Here is a 23,639-nt window from a genome sequence, read left to right as displayed (position 1 = left end):
GGTATGAATGGACGGTATGTTTTGTGGCAAAGTTTGAGTTGGATGATTGTGAAGTGAAGATACTTAAAGGAGATGTCCCGCGCCGAAACGGGTTTTTTTTTTTTTAAACCCCCCCCCCCGTTCGGCGCGAGACAACCCCGATGCAGGGGTTAAAAAAACAAACAGCACAGCGCTTACCTGAATCCCGGCGGTCCGGCGTCTTCATACTCACCTGCTGAAGATGGCCGCCGGGATCCTCTGTCTTCATGGACCGCAGGGCTTCTGTGCGGTCCATTGCCGATTCCAGCCTCCTGATTGGCTGGAATCGGCACGTGACGGGGCGGAGCTACACGGAGCCCCATAGAGAAGAGGAGAAGACCCGGACTGCGCAAGCGCGGCTAATTTGGCCATCGGAGGGCGAAAATTAGTCGGCACCATGGAGACGAGGACGCCAGCAACGGAGCAGGTAAGTATAAAACTTTTTATAACTTCTGTATGGCTCATAATTAATGCACAATGTACATTACAAAGTGCATTATTATGGCCATACAGAAGTGTATAGACCCACTTGCTGCCTCGGGACATCTCCTTTAAGAATAAGCGAATGGTTAAACGAATGATTGAGAGTAAGGATGAGGTGTCTGATATTAATTCTGTTAGCAGAGTGAATGTGGAGAGAGTGTGGAAGAAAGTGCGGATGGATGGGATGAGTAATAGGCAGAGTGAGATTGTATGGCAGAGTCTGCATGGTGTGTTACTGGTGCGAGAGTTTTAGCATGTGAGAGGTTTGGTGAGGAGTGAGAGATGTCCGAGAGAGGAGTGCGGTGGATGTGAGAATGTGGTTCATTTATTTTGGAACTGCAGCCATGCACAAAATGTGCTGCGGAGACTTGGTCCTTTATGTAAGGAAATAACAGGAGTTAACATCATGTCCTTTGAGTTACTTATGTTTGGTTTAGGTGCGAGAGGCAGTGTGAGAGAGAGACTGTTGTGGCTGTTTATGGCGTGTGTGAAGGAAGTGTTGTGGGATGTAAGGAATGTGTATGTGTTCAAGAGGAAGGATGTAAGTGAGAGGGACAGCGTGCGAATGGTGTTGGGGAAATTATACTTCATTTATTCATGGGACAAAAGAAAGGATGGAGTCGATGTGGAAGGTATATGGAAGGTGAAAAAATGGATACAATTAGTTGATTTGTCATGATTTGTAATGTATTTCTGTTGTATAAATGTGATGAATTTATTATGTTGTGAATAAATAAAAACCTTTGGTTTATATAAGAAAAAAAAAAAATCTGTTCTTATCAGTTTAATATCTGATACGTCCCCTATCTGGGGACCATATATTAAATGGATTTTAAGAACAGGGAGCTGGAAAAAGAGCTTGCTCTGTCCACTCCGCGCATTGACCTGGTATTGCAGTACCTCCAGGACCGGTGCACCCCCTTTCTTATTTCAGTATTCAAAAACAGAAACGACGAGCAAGAGGTGCAGCGCAGCTGTGGCTGCTAACAACCAAGCACTTTGATTGACACTCAGCCCCTCTGCTGCCGTGGAGCTCGCAACATTGTATCCACTGAGCAGCTGTGTCTGCCAGAGTGTGCACAGCACAGGTACAACTGGAAGCAAAACAACACACACAACCAGTTAATATGCAAGCCGCACTCTAAAGTTCGTACCTACCGCTACGCTAATAGCCAAGTTGGAAACATCGGGCAGGCACTGCGTATCCTGGCAGCCTGCGTCTGTATGCTCCACGTATTCGGGTTTTGAGTGTATGTGCAGGGGGTGCGGTCGCACCTGGGGCCCGGAGCCCGAGGGGGCCCATAAAGTCTCTCTTCCCCACATTGTAAACCAATGCTATCAATGAAGCTTTATAGTTTGGGGGCCCAGTTCCAGACTTTGTACTGGGGCCCCGCAGCTTCAAGTTACACCTCCGGATCAGGATAATGCTAGGCCATTCCAACCAGCCTGTGTGTGTGACCTGCAGTCGCTGGTAGTCGAAAAGCGTCCGGCCCTGGATGCGCGCTTCAGAGTGGACAGACAGCAGCGGACCCCCAATCACACAGGCCCAAGGCTTGCTATGTAGCACGGAATACCTCATTGGACTGCAGCACTCCACGCGGGCTGAGATACACGCTCCACGTGGGATGGGCAGTATTCGTCCATGAAGATCCAGGCCAACGTTTAGAGATGGAGCAACACTCGGGGAGCAAAGAACTCCAACGAACGGACGTCTACTTTACAAGGATGTATTGCTTTATTCAATGCATGGACACAGAAACAGTTCAACCGCTCGATAAAGACCGCAGTCAATACAGTAAAGAAAGAAATGTGTCTGTTTAATGTAAACTTGCATGGAGCTCGTTTGTCAGCCACTGACTGAATGCTGCTGCTGCATGTCTAAAACGTGGTCTGACGTTACATGCACCACCAGGGATAAGGCCTTGCCTATAAGCATTCCCCAGCTGGCAAAAACGGAACCTCCCTGCCTATTCCTCACCATGGAAGAACGGAACCTACCTTTTTTTAAAAAAAAGAAAGCCACAGCAGCAGCCAACTAGATTTTGGTAGGCCGCTGTCTCCCCCTTGTGTGCTGCATAAAAAGTGCACTCCGCTAAAAATAACAATGATCCACGAAATAGAGCGTATGGAGAGAATGAGGCTTCTAGATGAGCCATCAGGCTATGATAAATTGTATCACACCTGGGCGATATGGATAGATGCCCGGAGCTCACCCCTATTTACTAGGTGGTTACAGACAGGGGCATGTGAGTAACATGTTTAAACCACAATCGTAAAGAGAAACAACAATCCCGCCCCCCCCCCTTTTGTTTTATTTTCTCTCTCTCTCTTGTGTCATAGATACCTACCCACCCTTACCGCTCCCCCTCTTACCCTCCCCTCATTCCCCTGTTTGTAGACCTTATAAAATATCACAGACAAACATTATATAGTTCAACTCACTCGAAATTTATTTATTAAGTTTCATTGTCAAAGTGTATTTTACATTGCTTTGAGATAAGGCAAAAGTCCCCCCTCCCCTCCATGAAACCAATAAAACCTATATTGAATAAAATAAAAATGATGCAGTTAGTTCTGCAGCTTCTTGGAGGAGATAAAGACAATCTCCCGTCTCCCAGCTGCAGCAGAGACTGACTAAAATGGCTGCCAAGCCCGGTATTTCTGCTTCTGAATTGATGACATCACAATGGAGTTACATCATCAGCCTTCCAAACACCTGGCTCATGACATCACAAGGGAGTGACATCAGCCTGCCAAATAACTGGCTCATTTGCATACAGTGTATATGTATGTGAGTCTATCTATATTAATTATAGACAGATTTACGAAATATATATATATATATATATATATATATATATATATATATATATATATATATATATATAAACAAAGTGTGTGTAAAAAAAAAAAATAAAAAAATCTGTAGTTATGTACGGCGGGAAAAAAAGGCCTGCTGTATGTTTTTAAGTTCTTCGGATGACCATGCCGCTCTATTATTCTCCTTACTAGGGTCTACTAATGCGGACCCCGGGGAAGGCAATAAAGCCCCATGGGGCCGAAGCCAATTTCCCTCATTTTAGGTAAAAAGTTTCCATCCGTCCCCACTCGAAATGCGGCCAGCCGAAGAGATCTCTCCAACCGACCGGCCGACGCACCTTCAGAGACAAACTAGTGCTTGCTTCTAGTGTCATCGCCGGCTTAACCATCCTGTGTAGGGAGGTGACGCGTCCTGCAGCAGGCTCTGCAAGTCTAAAATGCGTGAGCACGGTGCAAGAGGAAGGACTGTGGGGGGGAGGGCGCGGTTGAGAAGGCATTGTGGGTGCGCCCAGAGTGCTGGCTGAGCGTGTTGCCTCAAGCCTTGGAAGTGGAGTTCGGCGGGCTGCAGGCGAAACCTTTTTCGGGTTATCGCTTCTCGGCCTTTTGGCTAAGGTCAAGTGCACTTGTGCAGGAGATCTTAGCCGGAAGGTATCTCAGGTTCCCCTCTCCTCGGCCTGGCGGTATCGCCCACTTCGGCTTGGGAAAGATTATGATGGTATTTGTACATCGAAATGGAGGTTCCAGGTCACGTGTATTAAGGACCCTGGGTGCCCAGGGGGTCTGAAACTACCGCTTGCTCGTTTTAAACTGGGTAACGTGAGTGGCGACCTCTATTTTGCAAAAATGCCAGCCTACTGCCGCAACTGTAGAAAATATGGCCATGAGAAAGACAGTTGCGGCATCACCTGCAGGAATTGTGGTGGCTCAGAGCATGAGACCAACCAGTGTCCTATGGCAAAAAAATGCGATCTATGCGGCAGAGTTGGTCACCTTTCTTTTGAGTGTCGCCATAGGGCACGAAAGACGGAGCAGCGAGGGCAGCCAAGGAAACCAGAAGACCAAACCGCACCCCCCCCCAAGGAGAGGAACCAGAGGAAATGGACACTTCCAGCAGACCCCCCCAAAGTGAAGAAGGTACATCTAAAGAGCAGCGGCGTAGCAAGAGAAGGGCTACAGAGCGGCCGATGGACTCCCACCCCCAGGATCCTGGGTCAGAGGGGAGGCCAAATGAAGCCGGTCCTGGCCCGCAGGAGACACCGGCTGCGGGGGTACCCGAGGCAGAAGACCCCGGGGAGGATGCGGCGGCAACAAAAAGGCAAAAAATGCTCAAAGGCCACCCTGTACTCGGAGGTGGTTACGGGGGGGACCTAAGGGAGTACCTGCTGACGCAGCGAAACCGGACGGTCCCCCTAAGGTGCCATCCACCAGTGCCCCTCCCCCTCCCTGCCAGGTGGGGGACCCAAGGGCAACCTCCGAGGTGGTGGCCAAGAGCCAAGTACCCACCCCTGCAGAGGGGAAACGAGAGCAGCAGGAGGCCGACTTGCCGACCCCTGGGGTAGAAACGCTACCCATGTCGTCCATCTGGGACTTATCGGACATTCCTGCCTCGGGTGCCCTGGGGGGGTCAGCTGAATGATGGGAGTTCCTCTCCAGCATCATCGTTGTTCACCGTGGATTCGGATGCAGGGGGGGGGGGGTATGAGAGCTCCAGCGGGGTCTCTGGTTTAGCCGGAGAGTGTGGATTTTAAGTTGAACACCGCGGGTGTGTACGACACCATCCTTTCACACACTCAATGATGGCGGACCTTTCATGTCTCACTTTTAACATAAGAAGCCTCGAGAGCAAAGTGAGACGGGCTGCCCTATTTAACTAGCTTACCATTTTTGCTGCTTACGTTTTTTTCCTGCAGGAATGCGGCATCCCGCACAAATCACAATATAATAAGTACGAGAAGGATTGGGTACATGGGCCATTAGTCTGGTCTGGATCTAACGAGTCCAGATCAGCAGGGGTCGCCATTCATTTTAAAGGGAACGTTTTTATTGAAAATTTTTATGAAATTTTACCAGGCAGAATTTTATTGGTCAGAGCTTTTATCAACGGTATGAAATGTCAGTTTTTAAATTTTTATGGTTCTCCGGAGAAGAAGGTGAGAGCAGAATGCTGGAGATTTTACCCCTTTTTATCAATGATTCTTATCCCCTTATTTTAGCTGGTGATTTTAATTGTGTTTTAAGGGGGGGAACGCCGGTTCTCTAACTCCGTAAGCAGGAATTACGATAAAACTGCTAACATGTTAAAAAATATTATAACAGATCACCTGCTTACGGATGTTTTTAAAACATGCAACCCACTTTTACCTGAAGAGGCCGGCGTGACCTGGAGCAACACCACCTGCAGCTCCAGGATCGATTTTATCTTCTGCTCTCACCAGGTACAACCTTTTAGATGTGACGTTTTTAATAACACATTCTCTGACCACAAGGTTTTATTTTTTAAAGCAAACCTTGGCGCAAGAAGGAGAACCAGTAAGAATGCCTGGAAGATGAACATGTCCCTTCTACAAGAACCGCAGGTTTTATCTGATTTTATTACTTTTTTTAAAGAATGCAGACGGGTTAGAGATCCCAACATTCCCACCAGCCAGTGGTGGGAATAGATGAAAATCAAGATTAAGGACTATTTTATACGGGTTGGGATCTCTAAAGCCAAAGAGAAACGGGCCTTTTATTCCAATTTAAATACCCGTCTGCAGACCCTGTACAAGATGAGAGAGCACGGCATAGGAGGTAACGAAAGATGTAATGGATGTAAAAAAAGATATCGCCAAATGCCTGGAGCAGAGAGGTAAATAAATATTCCGTTCCCGAGTCAAGCACCTCGAAGAGAATGAGACCTGCTCCAGGTATTTTTTTAAGAAAGTTACCAATAGAAAATGTGTTTTTAATGAACTCGATGGAGTTACAGATGTACAGGGTCTTTTAGGAAAAATACATGGTTTTTATGCGGATCTTTTTAACACTAAGAGTGTGGATGTAAATTTTATGGAAGACTCATTAAAGGAGATCACGGATGTTTTAGATCCTGCCTCCCAGAGCCTTTTATTACGTGATATTTCGGAGCAGGAGATTTTAGACACCATCCATAGTTTTAAACCAGACAAGGTGCCTGGTCCGGGCGGTATACCCATCGAGTTTTATGTCACGTTTTATGGAATTTTAAGAGGATTTTTATTCTCTTTTTAGCGAAATTTTTAATTTTAAGAGCCTCCCAGGGTCATGGCGGAAGGGTGAGGTGTCTGCTATACAAAAAAGGGGATAAGACCGATATAAAAAACTGGAGACCCATCACCCTTCTTAACGCTGATTATAAGATCATGGCTAAAATCTGCGCCAACTAAAAGAAATCATACATAAAATTATACATACCAATCAAGTCTGTGGCGTCCCTGGGAGGGCGATAAATGAAAATCTTAACCTTTTAAAAGACTGCATCAGCGACACGAAGTCAAGGCATAGAAAAATGGCCATTTTATCCATAGATTTCGAAAAGGCCTTCGACAGTGTCGCATTTTTATCTTTTTAAGGTTTTAGAGAAGATGGGTATATCAGAAGGTTTTTTACTCTCTAAAAGCTTTTTACAAAAACTGCACAAGTAAGATTTTAGTAAACGGTTTTAAGACGCAGGATGTCCTTTTAAAATCCGGGGTCAAGCAGGGGTGTCCCTTGTCCCCACTACTTTTTATCTGTGCACTGGAGCCTCTTTTATGCGCCTTAAGAAAAGACAAGCAAGTTCGAGGAATCCCCCTACCGGGTGGGGGGGGGGGGGGTATCAAGGCTTAAGTAGTGGGGTACATGGATGATGTCGCTGTGCTTTGCAGGGACACCCTCTCAATTCAGAAAACCTTGAGGCAAACTCAGTATTTTTGCTGCTACTCCGGTTTTAAAGTGAATTTTAATAAAAGCAACATTTTACATATAGCAGATATGCTTTTAACGGACATTCCTGTTGCTGTTTCTGAATCAGTGCAGATTTTAGGTGTCTCCTTTAATGAGAAACAATGGTTTTACCATTTGGGACTTGGTGGCACAAAAAATAAACAAAAAACTGTATGTGGAGCATGCGTCAGCTGACGCTGGAGGGGAAGATTTTAATTACAAAGATTATTATTTTACCGATTTTACTATACCTCAGTTTGGTGTTTACCCCTCCAGACCGGCTGCTAAAGAAGATCACAAAGGCATGCTTCACCTTCCTATGGAACTCCAAAATGGAAAAACTTAGACGAGAGATAGTTTTAAAACCCAAACCCATGGGGGGAAAGGATTTCCCTGATTTTAAGGCTTTTCTTTTAACTAAGTTTTTTAGTATGTGTTTGAATGCTGTTTTTAAAAATCACTATTGGTCATATTTTATCCGCTACAACACAGGTTATTTTATGCGCAGAAATAGGTGGTTTTCCACAGTTTTAAGTTCCCCCTACTCTTTTAACCTGACAGACGAGTACAAGATTTTAGCAAAAACGGTGATTTTATATAATTTTAGTGGTAAGACCGTACAATATCTTTTAAATAGTAAAAAAGCATATAAGGACAAAGGAAAGTGGTTTTATGGCGCCTGCAGGGAATTTTAATGAAGAAAAAACTAAACAAATTTGGAGCATGGTGAATGATAATTCTCTTTTAAATTCCGAGAAGAACCTTGCCTGGAGCTGCGTTCACGAGTGTCTTCCATGCCGGGCATTCCAGCATCGAAGAGGGCTGACCACCTCTGCCGCTTGCCCAAGACCAGGATGCCGAGATGAGGAGACTACACAACACCTGATGTGGACCTGCTACTTCGCCCAACTTATATGGACTAAAATAAGCCCTCTTCTACATAAAATCACCCGTTAAAGAGCTAAAGATGGAGACCGTGCTGTACGGATGCCTGGAGTGCCCCACACGGACCAAGAAGATAAATGGCATGGAAGACCATCAACTGCGTGAAGACAGCTCTGTGGAAGGCCCGAAATATTTTATTTAAACATGAGATTTTATCAGTGCAGGACGTTTTATCTATTTGTTTTAGTGAAATGTATGATTATTTTATAAAAATCGATAAGAAAAACTTTCCTATTTTATCTAGAAAATGGCTTTTAAGTGAGTGGAGTTCCATAATGTGTTGCCACCAGGTGCCCATTTTATGTGTATATATTTGTATTTTTAAAGAGTTTTTGTTTTAGAACGTTTTATATTTAAAAATGTTCTTAATGCTTTGTCTGATGATGATGATTGTAAAACTCTTTTTGATCAAATAAAGTCACCCCACTAGTTGGGGATGTTAACTTAAAAAAAAAATCTGTTCTTATCAGTTTAATATCTGATACGTCCCCTATCTGGGGACCATATATTAAATGGATTTATAGAACAGGGAGCTGGAAAAAGAGCTTGCTCTGTCCACTCCACGCATTGACCTGGTATTGCAGTTCCTCCAGGACCGGTGCACCCCCTTTCCTACAACAGTTTCCAAAAGCAGAAAAACAAAACTGACGTGCAAGAGGTGCAGCGCAGCTGTGGCTGCTAACAACCAAGCACTTTGACACTCAGCCCGTCTGCTGTGCCGTGGAGCTCGCAACATTTTATCCACTGAGCAGCTGCGTCTACCAGAGTGTGCACCGCACAGGTACAACTGGAAGCAAAACAACACACACACACCAGTTCATATGGCAGCCGCACTCTATAGTTCGTACCTACCGCTGCGCTAATAGCCAAGTTGGAAACATCGGGCAGGCACAGCGTATCCTGGCAGCCTGCGTCTGTATGCTCCACGTATTCGGGTCATGGGTGTATGTGCAGGGGGCCCGGAGCCCCAGGGGGCCCATAAAGTCTCTCTTCCCCACATTGTAAACCAATGCTATCAATGAAGGTTTATAGTTTGGGGGCCCAGTTCCAGACTTTGTACTGGGGCCCCGCAGCTTCAAGTTACACCTCAGGATCAGGATAATGCTAGGCCATTCCAACCAGCCTGTGTGAGCGACCTGCAGTCGCTGGTAGTCGAAAAGCGGCTGCCCGGCCAGCCCCGGATGCACGCTTCAGAGTGGACAGACAGCAGCGGACCCCCAATCACACAGGCCCGAGGCTTGCTATTTAGCACGGAATACCTCATTGGACTGCAGCACTCCACGCGGGCTGAGATACACGCTCCATGTGGGATGTGCAGTATTCGTCCATGAAGATCCAGGCCAACGTTTAGAGATGGAGCAACACTCGGGGAGCAAAGAACTCCAACGAACGGAAGTCTACTTTAAAAGTATGTATTGCTTTATTCAATGCATGGACACAGAAACAGTTCAACCGCTCGATAAAGACTGCAGTCAATACAGTAAAGAAAGAAATGGTGTCTGTTTAATGTAAACTTGCATGGAGCTCATTTGTGAGCCACTGACTGACTGAATGCTGCTGCTGCCGCCGCCGCCGCTGCTGCATGTCTGAAACGTGGTCTGACGTTACATGCACCACCAGGGATAAGGCCTTGCCTATAAGCATTCTCCAGCTGACAAAAACGGAACCTCCCTGCCTATTCCTCACCATGGAAGAACGGAAGCTACCTTTTTAAAAAAAAAAAAAAAAAAAAAAAAAAAGCCACAGCAGCAGCCAACTAGATTTTGGTAGGCCGCTGTCTCCCCCTTGTGTGCTGCATTAAAAATGCACTCCGCTAAAAATAACAATGATCCACGAAATAGAGCGTATGGAGAGAATGAGGCTTTGAGATGGGCCGTCAGGCTATGATAAATTGTATCACACCTGGGCGATATGGATAGATGCCCGGAGCTCACCCCTATTTACTAGGTGGTTACAGACAGGGGCATGTGAGTAACACGTTTAAACCACAATCGTAAAGAGAAACAACAATCCCGCCCCCCCCCCCCCGGGCCCTCCCCCCTTTTGTTTTATTTTCTCTTTCTCCCGTGTCATAGATACCTACCCTCCCTTACCGCTCCCCCTCTTACCCTCCCCTCATTCCCCTGATTGTAGACCTTATAAAATATCACAGACAAACATTATATAAGTTCAACTCAAAGTTATTAAGTTTCATTGTCAAAGTTTTTTTTACATTGCTTTGAGATAAGGCAAAAGTTTCCCCCTCCCCCCTCCATGAAACCAATAAAACCTATATTGAATAAAATACAAATGATCCAGTTAGTACTGCAGCTTCTTGGAGAAGATAAAGACCATCTCCCGTCTCCCAGCTGCAGCAGAGACTGACTAAAATGGCTGCCAAGCCCGGTATTTCTGCTTCTAAATTGATGACATCACAATGGAGTGACATCATCAGTCTTCCAAACACCTGGCTCATGACATCACAAGGGAGTGACATCAGCCTGCCAAACACCTGGCTCATTTGCATACAGTGTGTATGTATGTGAGTCTATCTATATTAATTATGTAGAATATAGATATGGATTATTTCTGAATTATAGACTTTGTAGATATAGATTAAAGATAGATTTACGATTGTGTGTGTGTGTGTAATATAGATAGATAGATAGATAGATAGATATGTGTTTAAAAAAATATAAAATCTGTAGTTCTGTATGTATGGCGGGAACAAAAAGGCCTGCTCTATGTTTTTAAGTTCTTCGGATAACCATGTCACTCTATTATTCTCCTTACTAGGGTCTACTAATGCCGGCCCAGGGGAAGGCAATAAAGCCTTATGGGGCTGAAGCCAATTTCCCTCATTTTAGGTAAAAAGTTTCCATCCGTCCCCACTCGAAATGCGGCCAGCCGAAGAGATCCCTCAAACCGACCGGCCGACGCACCTTCAGAGACAAACTAGTGCTTGCTTCTAGTGTCATCGCCGGCTTAACCATCCTCTGTAGGGAGGTGACGAGTCCTGCAGCAGCAGGTTCTGCAAGCCTAGGATGCGTGAGCACGGTGCAAGAGGAAGGTCTGAGGGGGGAGGGCGCGGTTGAGAAGGTGTTGGGCGGGGCTATGCAAAGTTCTTCCAGCTCCCTGGGTGCATTGTGGGTGCGCCCAGAGTGCTGGCTGAGCGTGTTGCCTCAAGCCTTGAAGTGGAGTTGGGCGGGCCGGGCTGCAGGCAAATCCTGTTTCGGGTTATCGCTTCTCGGCCTTTTGGCTAAGACCAATTGTACTTGTACAGGAGGTCTTGACCGGAAGGTATCTCGGGCACCCCTCTCCTCGGCCTGGTGGGATCGCCCACTTCGGTAGGCTAAACCCGCCTGCTGCTATTGGGGAGAGGGACTAGTCCTCGAGTAAACGAGTTGCGATCCCCCTTGCCCGCTTGGCCTTGCGCCAAGTTGTGGAAAAATTTACAACAGCGGTTGTAAAAGCGTATTGGGAACCATGGGTGCGGACCTTGGTTCCATACCGGCGTATGCTCGGATAAAAAACACCCTACGAGTGGTTTTTAACAATGAAGCGGCGGATACACGTGGCCTGAAGTATGTGGTTGAGGACATGCTCATGGGCGTTTTTAACATACAAAAACGAGAGATACTAGCTATACAGGATTACCCCAAGCGAAGGACATATGACATTACCTTTATGGAGAAAGGTATTTTCCATGATTTGATCGCAGCAATTCCTTCCAAAAAAGATCCACGGCTTGAGAGGGTCCAATTGATCGAGCACGTCCTGGATGTGACCAAACTCGTAGTGATTAAAATGTACTCTCCCTACACTGATCTGAAAGAGGTTGAAGCTTTCCTGGCATGCTACTTTAAATCAGTGAAGTGTATGGGAAAAATTATGAACGAGTTTGGCATTTGGACATCCAAGTGGAGGTTCCAGGTCACGTGTATAAACGACCCTGGTTGCCCACGGAGTCTGAAACTACTGCCTGCTTGTTTTAAACTGGGTAACGTGAGTGGCGACCTCTATTTTGCGGGAATGCCAGCCTTTTGCCGCAACTGTAAGAAATACGGCCATGAGAAGGACAGTTGCGGCGTCACCTGCAGGAATTGTGGTGGCTCAGAGCATGAGACCAACCATTGCCCTATGGCAAAAAAATGCGATATATGCGGCAGAGTTGGTCACCTTTTTTGAGTGTCGCCATAGGGCACTAAATGCGGAGCAGCAAGGGCAGGAAAGGAAACCAGCAGACCAAACCGCCCCCCTCCCCCCAAGGAGAGGAACCGGAGGATATGGATACCACCAGCAGACCTCCCCAAAGCGAGGAAGGTACATCCAGAGAGCAGCGGCGTAGTAAGAGGAGGGCTGCAGATAGGCCGATGGACTCCCATCCCCAGAATCTGGGGCCAGAGGGGAGTCCAAATGAAGCCGGTCCCAGCCCGCAGGACACGCCGGCTGCAGGGGTACCTGAGGCAGAAGACCCCGGGGGAGACGCGGCGGTAACGAAAAGGCGGAAAGGCTCAAGGGCCCCCCTGTACTCGGAGGTGGTATGGGGGGGACCAAAGGAAGTACCTGCTGATGCAGTGAAACCGGACGGTCCCCCTAAGGTGCCATCCACCAGTGCCCCTCCCCCTCCCTGCCAGGTGGGGGACCCAAGGGCAACCTCCGAGGAAGTGGACACGAGCCGAGTACCCACCCCTGCAGAGGGGAAACATGAGCAACAAGAAGCCGACTTGCCGACCCCTGGGGTGGACACGCTACCTATGGCATCCATCTGGGATTTGTCAAACATTCCTGCCTCGGGTGTCCTGGGGGCTCAGCTGAGTGACGGGAGTTCCTCTCCAGCATCCTCTTTGTTCATCGTGGATTCGGATGCGGGGGGGGGGGGGGGGTATAAGAGCTCCAGCGGGGTCTCTGGTTTAGCCGGAGAGTGTGGTTTTTAAGTTGAGCACCGTGGGAGGATACGTCACCATCCTTAAACCCATTCCATGATGGAGGATCTTTCATGTCTCACTTTTAACGTAAGAAGTGTAGAGGGTTAATTTAGTCGCTAGGCTATCAAAATATGAATAAATAGTAAGAAATACAAAATGTGTTTTGGGTTAGGGAAACAGGTGCCTGAGAAGACTTCTCAGAAGTCTTCATGGTCTTTCACTCTGTCTTATCTAATGAACAAGAACATCCTGTCTCTAACAAGCTATACTGTCCTTTTGCTTTCTCATTAAAAAGAAATGTATCCTTGCAGTTATTTGCTGACCACAAGCCCCTCCTGTCTGGGCAGTGGTCTATGGTCTATTCAATTTGATGTTTTTGCTTCAATAAACCAGAAGCCATTTTGATGACATTCTGTGTAGTCAGCGTGACTTCTCTGAGCGCTCGTTAATTGCTTATACCAATTTGGACACAGGCGACATCAGCATTTGGTCCCCCTTGAAGGACCCCCGACAGTTACTTGGCGCCAGAACGTGGGGCGGAGTTTATTCTTTACCTGCAGCCGATATCTGACGATGCAAACTGCCAACACTACGGGGCCAGGATCACGGGACCCCAGAATCCAAAAATCACCGGTGAAAGGTAGGCCCTTGTCCTGCCACTTCGATTCTGGGCTTCCTGTGATTTTTGGGCTCATCGTTGACAGAAGGTTAGTCGCTGCATGTATTTATAAGAATACTCCGCCATATTTTAACGTATGTGTTCATAAAACTGTAATAGACGGAAGAACTCATACCCTGGTTTATGCCATGTTGCCTGAGGAAATTCTTGAAGTTTCTGTACTGATTGTTTGTATCACGTTGGCAATTATCTGCTTTTGTTGGCTTTGTTATAATATCACCAAAGGTTCCCTGAGAGGCAAGTGGGGGCTCCCCTTACCCTCCGAAGTAATCTCTGTGATTACTGGAAGTCGCTGTAAAACTATTCCGGGACAAGGAATGACTGTGTCCTCCTATAACGTACTGTGTGAAAATAGTGTCCTGTTTACTTAGTGAAGAATAGTGAGCACATTGAGATGGGGGCAAGAATAAGGGAGAGGGAAGGGGAAGATATCAGTAAATGTGATCTCCTCTTACCCTCCGAAGTAATCTGTGGGATTGCTGGAAGATTTTACCCCTATTGAGATAATAAAAGTGAGGGAAGGGGAGGATATCGGTAGGTACGCCTATACGATATCAGAGACGCCAGTTATGAGAAACGTCCAAGGCAAAGAGTATGCCTATATGGCAACAGCTAGAGAAATAGCAAAGGTCAGACAAAGCAAGTTAGCCGTGGAGAAAGAATGTAGCGAATTGTTGAGAAAAGCAGGTGTTTTAGAATTCTGGGAGTCTTCAACTAGCAAGTTTGGGAAAGATTTAGAGACAGTAAAGGTTAAAAGTATGTGAAGAAAGTCAAGAAGTTATGTGAAACTATTGGTATAGTCATTGAGCATAGGGCTAGGCATACCCAGTTGGTAGTATGTAGAGTCAATAAGTAATGTAAAGTTGAAGTAAGATAATTGCAGTTTAAAGATGGCAATTATTCATATGCTTTGAGTTGAAGACAAAGGAAGGCAGCCCTTCTTCACCATCTGAGGGCACCGCCCCGGCCGTGTCATGGATGATGTTTTTCTCCCCTTTGCCCTGCCCCTAGATGGCCGTGTTGTTATTGGGGCCAATACCAGTCGATATATCTTGATACGTGTCTAGTATGTAGTATTCCTGGACCCTCCCATCACCATCGCCCAGTCAGGCCACACCTTCGGTGGCCATTTCAGTGCCAGCCATGGCCCAGCGGCCATTTTAGCATCTGTTGCAATAATACCTTCAGTTACCGCTCAGACGTCATCTTAGCTCCGCAGCAGAAATGAGCTGGCTTCTCATCTCCCATCTATGTATGTTTTTACCCGGCATACCAATTCATTGCACTGCAATGATGAGTGCCTTTCCTGAATTTTGCATAGGGATATTCAAATCCCCTGCATCGCGCCTGCAAATAGCCTTCTCCCGATTATCTGTTCTGCAGTCTGTGTTTAGCACCCCCATCCCAAGTAGGTTTGTGCTTAAAATTTCCCATAAATGTAGTTGTTGCTGGAAAAATCTTTTCCACTTTGCAAGGGGAAAAAAATGGAGGAGAAAGGGAATCCTCTAGTCTGTGCCCCCCTATGACATGAAGCAAGTTCATACAGTCTGCAGACAATTATGTGACAATTAACCACCGTACTGTTTGTCCTGTATGTTGATTTGTGAAAAGCCGCAGCTGCAAGTCGCCCCCCCTTGTCTCAGAAAGGGGGGGGGGGGTACAGTGAGAAGGAACAGAGTTTAGTGAGATTTGCAGAGAAGGAATGTGTGCTTCTCAAGGACAAAGATTAGAGCGGAGAACACTGGACAATAGCCCTGCTTGCTTGAACAGAATTGAATGCATTTGTTTGCAAGATGAGGACAGTTGCATCATACGCGTTACGTCCTGTGTGAACTCTTACTAATATTTGAATGAGACTTGACCGCACGAACGGATGAGAATTAATGACCCATGTTCAGACTGTAATGAATGTAAAATGTGTGATGTAGGCGCTGTGTTTGTGCGGTGGCAGCAGTACAGGCAATGGTTGACAAATCTTCGGAGTTGATATTGAACTACCCCCTAGTGGTCCTCACCCCCCCTCCCCTCCATGACATCCAGAGCATATACACGCAAGTGCAACCCAAGCACTTATCTCTGGCCTGTCAGATCCAGCTACAATGTGCTCTTTTCATTCTTTCCAATGTTGCTACTCCTTTTAACCTGGCTACCTTTTTTTTTAATTAAGTACCCTAGTTTAAAGGGGGGGGGGGGGAAGAAGACATAGGTGATCTAGGTATTGCAGGTCAGCTATCTTTAAATTAAAAAAAAAAAATTTCTCCTTTTCCTTCTTGCAACAAGGTTATGATCTATTTGAAATAGAATACCAGCCTGATTGTCTAGCAGTAATCAGTGCAAGGGGTTTCAGGAGTGCCAATTCAGCTGGCAGAAACTGAACCACTTGAGGTAATGTTTAAAGGGTCACGATGCCTCACGTGCTTCCTTGTGTTGGAAGGTCCTGAAAACATATTGGGAATTGATGTGATGGGACCCTTGGGATGTTGTATCAAACTTCACCCATCCGGTGAGGCTCGTATACACCCCGGGTCTGAAAGTCACCCGACCTTCTGTCAGATGGCAGCAGACCAAGCGACACCTCTCCCTGTCCTCACTCTTACGCACGCAGAGGAACAAGCTCTTAGCCCCTTGGTCCGTCAGTACCCCCTGGCACATGTCCAGGAAGATGCAATTGCAGACACTGTCTCTTCTTTATGTTAACTTAAAGCCCTTAAAGGAATGTGTCTTCCCAGCCAATACCCCTTTTGTTCCCCATTAACAGAAAGAGTTTAAAGGGCCAGCCAGACTGTCAGTAATTGTTTGCATTCATTTTCAGAGGAAAGCAGTACTGCTGGACAGTGCTGCCATAAGGGGCACAGAATAGCCCAAAACCAGTTCACCAGATGCATGAAGCTGGTATTAGACGCCTGGCCAATTCCCGAGGGCACCGCCCTCTTGTAATATGTTGATGACTTACTTTTTGTGTGTTTCTGACCCAAATGGTTGCCTCAATGCATCACTAAGCCTTTTGTGTTTCCTCCATCAGAGTAGAATGGCTGCAAAGCCAGCAAGACAAATTTCAGTTCTGCAAATCTCACGTAGTGTTCCTGGGCCACTGCCTAGGTCCAGGTACTAGACACCTGACGCCGGAACGCACGAAGGTGGTAAGTGACATGCAACTTCCCACCTCCCATGCTCAGTTGCGTACCTTTTTGGGACTGGGCTCATACTGGCGGCCGTGGACACGCTCTGCCTCCATGACCATGCAGCCTCTGTACGACTGTTTGGGTTTACGGCCATTTGCCCTGACCCCGCGGGGAAAGTACAGATAACTAGTGCACCCGCACTGGAGCTGCCAGACTATGACAAACCTTTCCAGATGTACGTCACTGAGATGGAGGGACACGCCACCGCTGTACTGACACAAATGCATGGTGACAAAAAGCGACCTGTAGCATACTACAGTGCCCATTTTGACGCGGTGGCTAGAGGGTCTCTATCATGCGTCCGAGCGGTTCTAGCAGTCCAGGCACTACTGGACAAAAATTCTGACGTTGTCCTAGATCACACCATGGTGATCTACACCCCACAGGACATACATGGTATCCTGACTCAGGTAAGCCGCAGACATCTGTCTCTTGCCAGACAGATACAATAGAACTCGCAGTGCATTCCTCCTCGAACATCTCAAGCCAAAGGTGCACCACCTTGAATCTAGCCACCTTACTTCCATTAGGTGTTGTAGATTCAAAATGGGGGAGTAAGTACAGGGAATCAGTTGTTTTACAACCCCCTGACTGACGAACAGGAAGCATTTGACATCGGAAACCAGCATGACTGTGTGGCCTCCATGGCCCAGGAAACGGCTGGGTTTGCGCATGTCACAGACAAGCCCCTGCAGAACCCCCAGTTTGAGCTGTTTGTGGATGGATCTAGATACCTAAATGACGAGGGAAGGTTTGTAACAGGTTTTACAGTGGTCACGCAACAAGATGTCCTAAAAGCAGAATGCCTCCGCATGTCTCAGGACAAAAAGCGGGATTACAGGCCCTCACTGAGGCGTGTAGAGTCGCAAAAGGCAAGACGGCAAACATTTACACTGACTCCTGGTATGCATTTGGCATAGCTCATGATTACGGCCCAACATGGAAGGCCAGACAGCTTGTTACCTCAGCAGGACAGCCAATTAAGAATGATGCAGTGGTGCAGAGTCTCACAGAGGCCCTACTTACTTCTACCTGACAAAGTGGAAAGCTCACACCAATTCCTACAACAGAGAAACAAGAGGCAACGCCATCACAGACCACACAGCAAAGGCAGCGGCCCTCAAGCCGTGGAAGAAAAGAAGAATTTGATACAAACTTTGGACTTGGATACAAACTTTGGACTTGGATACAAACTTTGGACTTGGATACAAACTTTGGACTTGGATACAAACTTTGGACTTTACAGTTACAAGCCAGCAAGGAAGGAAAGAATGAATGGACTAAATATGGGAGCAGCAGAAATGGGACGGCGTATGGCAAACAGTCAACAGCACTTGCCCACCACGGTCCCTATGCCCCATGATGGCCCAGCTGATGCACGGAAAGACACACCTATCAAAACAGCAATGATGTCGACGCTTGAACGAGGACGGGTGGCTCCTGGGTTTTCTGTAGGTGCTGCATCATCATTTGTCCAATTTTGCATGATCTTTGCTGTAAGCAACAGGGCAGAAGTAAATTTGCCACATAACACTTGCCTAGACCACTCTACCCATTTCAGGGATTGCAAATTGACTACACTCAGCTCCCACTTGTTGGAAAGTATGAATACGTGCTTGTTGTTGATGATTTCTTTTCAGGTTGGAGACCTACCCCGTTACTAAAGTAAATAAGCAGGTAACCGCACGGAAGCTCATGAATGAGGTAATCCACAGATACGGGGTACTAGAGACAATTGAGAGTGACAGAGGTACACATTTTACAGGTAAAGTGATGCGAGAGGTAATGTCAGCCCTTGGAGTGGAACAAGCGTTTCACACCCCGTACCACCCGCAGAGTTTAGACAAAAGTTAAAAGACTAAATGGTACGCTTAAGTTAAAAGAAGTGTTGTTTGGCTACTATGCCAAGATTGGGGCTGTATCATCCACAGGCCCTACAGCAGGGCTATGACATAGTAGCCGGATATGTAAAGCACCTGTGTGACCAACTACCAGTAACCCAAAATCTAGTCTTTTTCTCCCGTTCCAGACCCAGACAACCTAGGGGGATCTCGCTCCCTACAACCTGGAGATTGGGTGGTCGTAAAGAGGCGTGTCCGGAAATCTCTAGGGCCCAGATTCAAGCGGCCCTGTCAAGTCCTGCTGACCACACCTACTTCAGTAAAGTTGAAGGAACTGTTGCTTGTCTTGAGACTAATGGGACTTTTCACGCCCTACTTTGCCCCCCCCCCCCCCCCCATGAGAAGAAAAATGGACATTTTGTTTATTGATGGACTTTTGGACTCCTCACTCCATGCTTCACCCTTATGAGAGGGTGCAAAGGGACAATGCCCAGAACCACTTTGTTAGACACCACCAAATACTGGTAGATGGACTAAACACCTCACAGGTGAAAGACTGTTGGACTTGTACACACACACCTGATGCCACTAGTTTTCCTTTCTTGGCTGTTCCTGTTCCGTCCAAAAGAACTGTTTGCATGGACAAATGAAAACTCAGAAACCAGAGATAGCTGGTGGGGTAACACATTTAGTTCTTTGAACCCTGCCAATTGGTTTTCTGGTTTAGGAGGTTGGTTCATGGGGATTCTACAAAGTATATTACAAGTTGTGATGATTTTATTATGCATTTATAGAGCAATTAAGGTTATAATCTCATGTATTTCTAAATGTACTGAAAAAGTTTTCTCTGCGCCGATATGAATTACGTGTTTATGGACTAGGAGTCGTACTTGTCTTGACTCCATGTCCAAAATGGGGGAGATGTAGAGGGTTAATTTAGTTGCTAGGCTATCAAAATACGAATAAATAGTAAAAAATAGAAAATGTGTTTGGGGTTGGGGAAACAGGTGCCTGAGAAGACTTCTCAGAAGTCTTCAAGGTCTCTCACTCTGTCTTATCTAATGAACAAGAACATCCTGTCTCTAACAAGCTATACTGTCGTCCTTTTGCTTTCTCATTAAAAAGAAATGTATCCTTGCAGTTATTTGCTGACCACAAGCCCCTCCTGTCTGGGCAGTGGTCTATGGTCTATTTAATTTGATGTTTTTGCTTCAATAAACCAGAAGCCATTTTGATGACATTCTGTGTAGTCAGCGTGACTTCTGAGCGCTCGTTAATTGCTTATACCAATTTGGACACAGGCGACATCAGCATTTGGTCCCCCTAGAAGGACCCCCGACAGAAGCCTCGAGAGCAAAGTGAGACGGGCTGCCCTGTTCAACTACCTAACCATTTTCGCTGCTTCTGTGTTCTTCCTGCAGGAATGCGGCATCCCACACAAATCCCAATACAAGAAATATGAAAAAGATTGGGTGCACGGTCCATCAGTCAGGTCTGGATCTAACGAGTCCAGATCAGCAGGGGTCGTCATTCTTTTTAAAGGGAACGTTTTTATTGAAAATTTTTATGAAGTTTTACCAGGCAGAATTTTATTGGTCAGAGTTTTAATTAATGGTATTAGATGGCAGTTTTTAAATTTTTATGGTTCTCCAGAAAAGAAGGTGAGAGCAGAAATGTTGGAGATTTTACCCCTTTTTATTAACACTTCTTATCCCCTGGTTTTAGCTGGAGATTTTAATTGTGTTTTAAGGGGGGGGGACGGGGGACGCCGGTTCTCTAACTCCGTAAGCAGGAACTATGAAAAAACTGCCAACATGCTCAAGAACATCCTATCAGATCACCTGCTTACGGATGTTTTTAAAAAATGTAACCCGCTTTTACTTGAAGAGGTCGGCGTGACCTGGAGCAACACCACCTGCAGCTCCAGGATTGATTTTATCTTCTGCTCTCACCAGGTACAACCTTTTAGATCTGATGTTTTTACTAATACCTTCTCTGACCACAAGGTTTTGTTTTTTAAAGCAAACCTTGAAGAGCGAAGGAGAACCAGAAATGCCTGGAAGATGAACGTGTCCCTTCTACAAGATCCGCAGGTTTTATCTGATTTTATTACCTTTTTTAAATAGCGCAGACGGGTTAGAGATCCCAACATTCCCACCAGCCAGTGGTGGGAAAAGATGAAAATTAGGATTAAGGATTATTTTATACGGGTTGGGATCTCTAAAGCCAAAGAGAAATGGGCCTTTTATTCTAATTTAAATACCCGTTTGCAGACCCTGTACAAGATGAGAGAGCATGACATTGATGTGACTAGAGAGATTTTAGATGTAAAGAAAGATATTGCCAAATGCCTGGAGCAGAAGGGTAAAGAAATTATATTCCGCTCTAGAGTAAAACACCTTGAAGAAAACGAGTCCTGCTCCAGGTATTTTTTAAGAAAATCACCGATAAAAAATGTGTTTTAAATGAACTTGATGGAGTCACAGATGTACAGGGTCTTTTAGGAAAGGTACATGGTTTTTATGCGGATCTTTTTAGCACCAAGAGTGTGGATGTAAGTTTTATGAAGGACTCAGAGGAGATCACTGATGTTTTGGATCCTGTCTCAGAGTTTTTTATTACGTGATATCTCGGAGCAGGAGATTTTAGACACAATCCATAGTTTTAAACCAGGCAAGGTGCCTGCCCCGGACGGTATACCCATCGAGTTTTATGTTATGTTTTATGGAATTTTAAAAGAGGAGTTTTATTCTCTTTTTACGGAAGTTTTTAATTCCAAAAGACTCCCAGGGTCATGCCGGAAGGGTGAGGTGTCTCTGTTGTACAAGAAAGGTGATAAGACAGATATCAGAAACTGGAGACCCATCACCCTTCTAAACGTCGATTACAAAATCATGGCCAAAATATGTGCCAACAGACTGACACAGATAATACACAAAATTATACATCAAAACCAAGTCTGTGGCGTCCCTGGGAGGGCGATACACAATAACTTAAACCTTTTAAAGGATTGCATCAGCGACACGAAGTCAAGGCATGGCAAAATGGCCATTTTATCGATAGATTTCAAAAAAGCCTTTGACAGAGTGTCGCATTTTTATCTCTTTTAGGTTTTAGAGAAGATGGGTATACCAGAAGGCTTTTTACTGTCTCTAAGAGCCGTTTACGATAACTGCACAAGTTTTACCAGTTGGGACTTGGTGGCACAAAAAATTAACCAAAAACTGTGTATGTGGAGCATGCGGCAGCTGACACTGACATAATTAAGTATGGTGCTTCCCCCTCCAGATCGCTTATTAAAAAAGATCACAAAGGCATGCTTCACCTTCTTATGGAACTCCAAAATGGAAAAGCTCAGAAGAGAGTTTTAAAACCCAAACCTATGGGGGGGGGGGGGGGGAGGATTTCCCTGATTTTAGAGCTTTTCTTTTAACTAAATATTTTAGCATGCGTCTTAACGCTGTTTTTAAGAAACACTATTGGTCGTATTTTATTCGTTTTAACACAGGTTATTTTATGCGAAGACATGGGTGATTCTCCAGTTTTAAATTCCCGGTATTCCTTTAACCTGTCGAGTGAGTACAAGATTTTAGCCAAGATAGTGATTTTATATGATTTTAGTGGTAAGACTGTGCAATACACCTTTTAAATAGTAAAAAACACACAAAGATATAAAGGAAAGTGGTTTATGGTGCCTGCAGGGAATTTTAATGAAGAGAGAACAAAATAAATCTGGAGAATGGTAATTGATAACTCTCTTTTTAATTCTCAGAAGGACCTTGCCTGGAGCTGCGTTCACGAGTGTCTTCCACGCCGGGCATTCCAGCATCAAAGAGGGCTGACCAACTCTGCCGCCTGCCCAAGACCCGGATGTTGTGAAGAAGAAACAGTACAACACATCATGTGGACCTGCTACTTTACTAAATTAATATGGACTAAAATAAGCCCTCTGATAACCAAAATCCCCCGGATAAGAAGAATAAAGATGGAGACCGTGCTATATGGATGCCTGGAATGCCCCACGAGGACCGAGAAGATAATGGCATGGAAGATCATTAACTGCGTGAAGGCAGCTCTGTGGAAGTCCCGAAATATTTTATTATTCAAGCATGAGGTTTTATCAGTGCAGGACGTTTTAGCGATTTGTCTTAGTAAATTATATGATTACTTTTTAATAGACAAGAAAAACTTTCCAATTTTATCTAGAAAATGGCTTTTAAGTGAGTGGAGTTGCATAATTTGATGCCACCAAGTGCCCATTTTATATGTATCTGGATTTTTAAAGAGGTTTTTGTTTTTTTTTAGAGAGAATTTTATGTTTATAAAATGTTCTCAGAAATGTTTAATTTCTCTCTGATTATTGTGAAACTCTTTGCTTAAAATAAAGTCACCCCAGCAATGGGGATGTTTAAAAAAAAATAAAAAATAAACAATCTATTCTTATCAGTTTAATATCTGATACGTCCCCTACCTGGGGACCATATATTAAATGGATTTTTAGGACAGGGAGCTGGAAAAAGAGCTTGCTCTGTCCACTCCACGCATTGACCTGGTATTGCAGTACCTCCAGGACCGGTGCACCCCCTTCTTATTTCAGTATTAAAAAACAGAAACGACGACCAAGAGGTGCAGCGCAGCTGTGGCGGCTGCTGCTACCCAAGCACTTTGATTGACACTCAGCCCGTCTGCTGCCGTGGATCTCGCAACATTGTATCCACTGAGCAGCTGCGTCTGCCAGAGTGTGCACCTGCACAGGTACAACTGGAAGCAAAACAACACACACCAGTTCATATGGCAGCCGCACTCTACAGTTCGTACCTACCGC

General features: G+C 45.6%; 1 non-coding gene and 2 pseudogenes across 1 annotated transcript; all 3 read left to right on the top strand.

The window, feature by feature from the left end:
* The first annotated feature begins 1,237 nt into the window (after positions 1 to 1,237).
* LOC136574068 (U2 spliceosomal RNA) lies at positions 1,238 to 1,423 on the top strand. Its single transcript, XR_010786216.1, has one exon. It is a non-coding gene; the product is annotated as a U2 spliceosomal RNA (small nuclear RNA).
* A 7,178-nt stretch (positions 1,424 to 8,601) lies between these two features.
* LOC136574095 (U2 spliceosomal RNA) lies at positions 8,602 to 8,814 on the top strand (annotated as a pseudogene).
* Positions 8,815 to 23,218: 14,404 nt separating this feature from the next.
* LOC136574156 (U2 spliceosomal RNA) lies at positions 23,219 to 23,400 on the top strand (annotated as a pseudogene).
* Positions 23,401 to 23,639: the final 239 nt, after the last annotated feature.

This window comes from Eleutherodactylus coqui, chromosome 7, assembly GCF_035609145.1.
Source record: "Eleutherodactylus coqui strain aEleCoq1 chromosome 7, aEleCoq1.hap1, whole genome shotgun sequence".
Classification (NCBI taxonomy): domain Eukaryota; kingdom Metazoa; phylum Chordata; class Amphibia; order Anura; family Eleutherodactylidae; genus Eleutherodactylus; species Eleutherodactylus coqui.
Note: the sequence above shows the minus strand (reverse complement) of the source record. Positions and strands in the feature narration are given on the sequence as shown.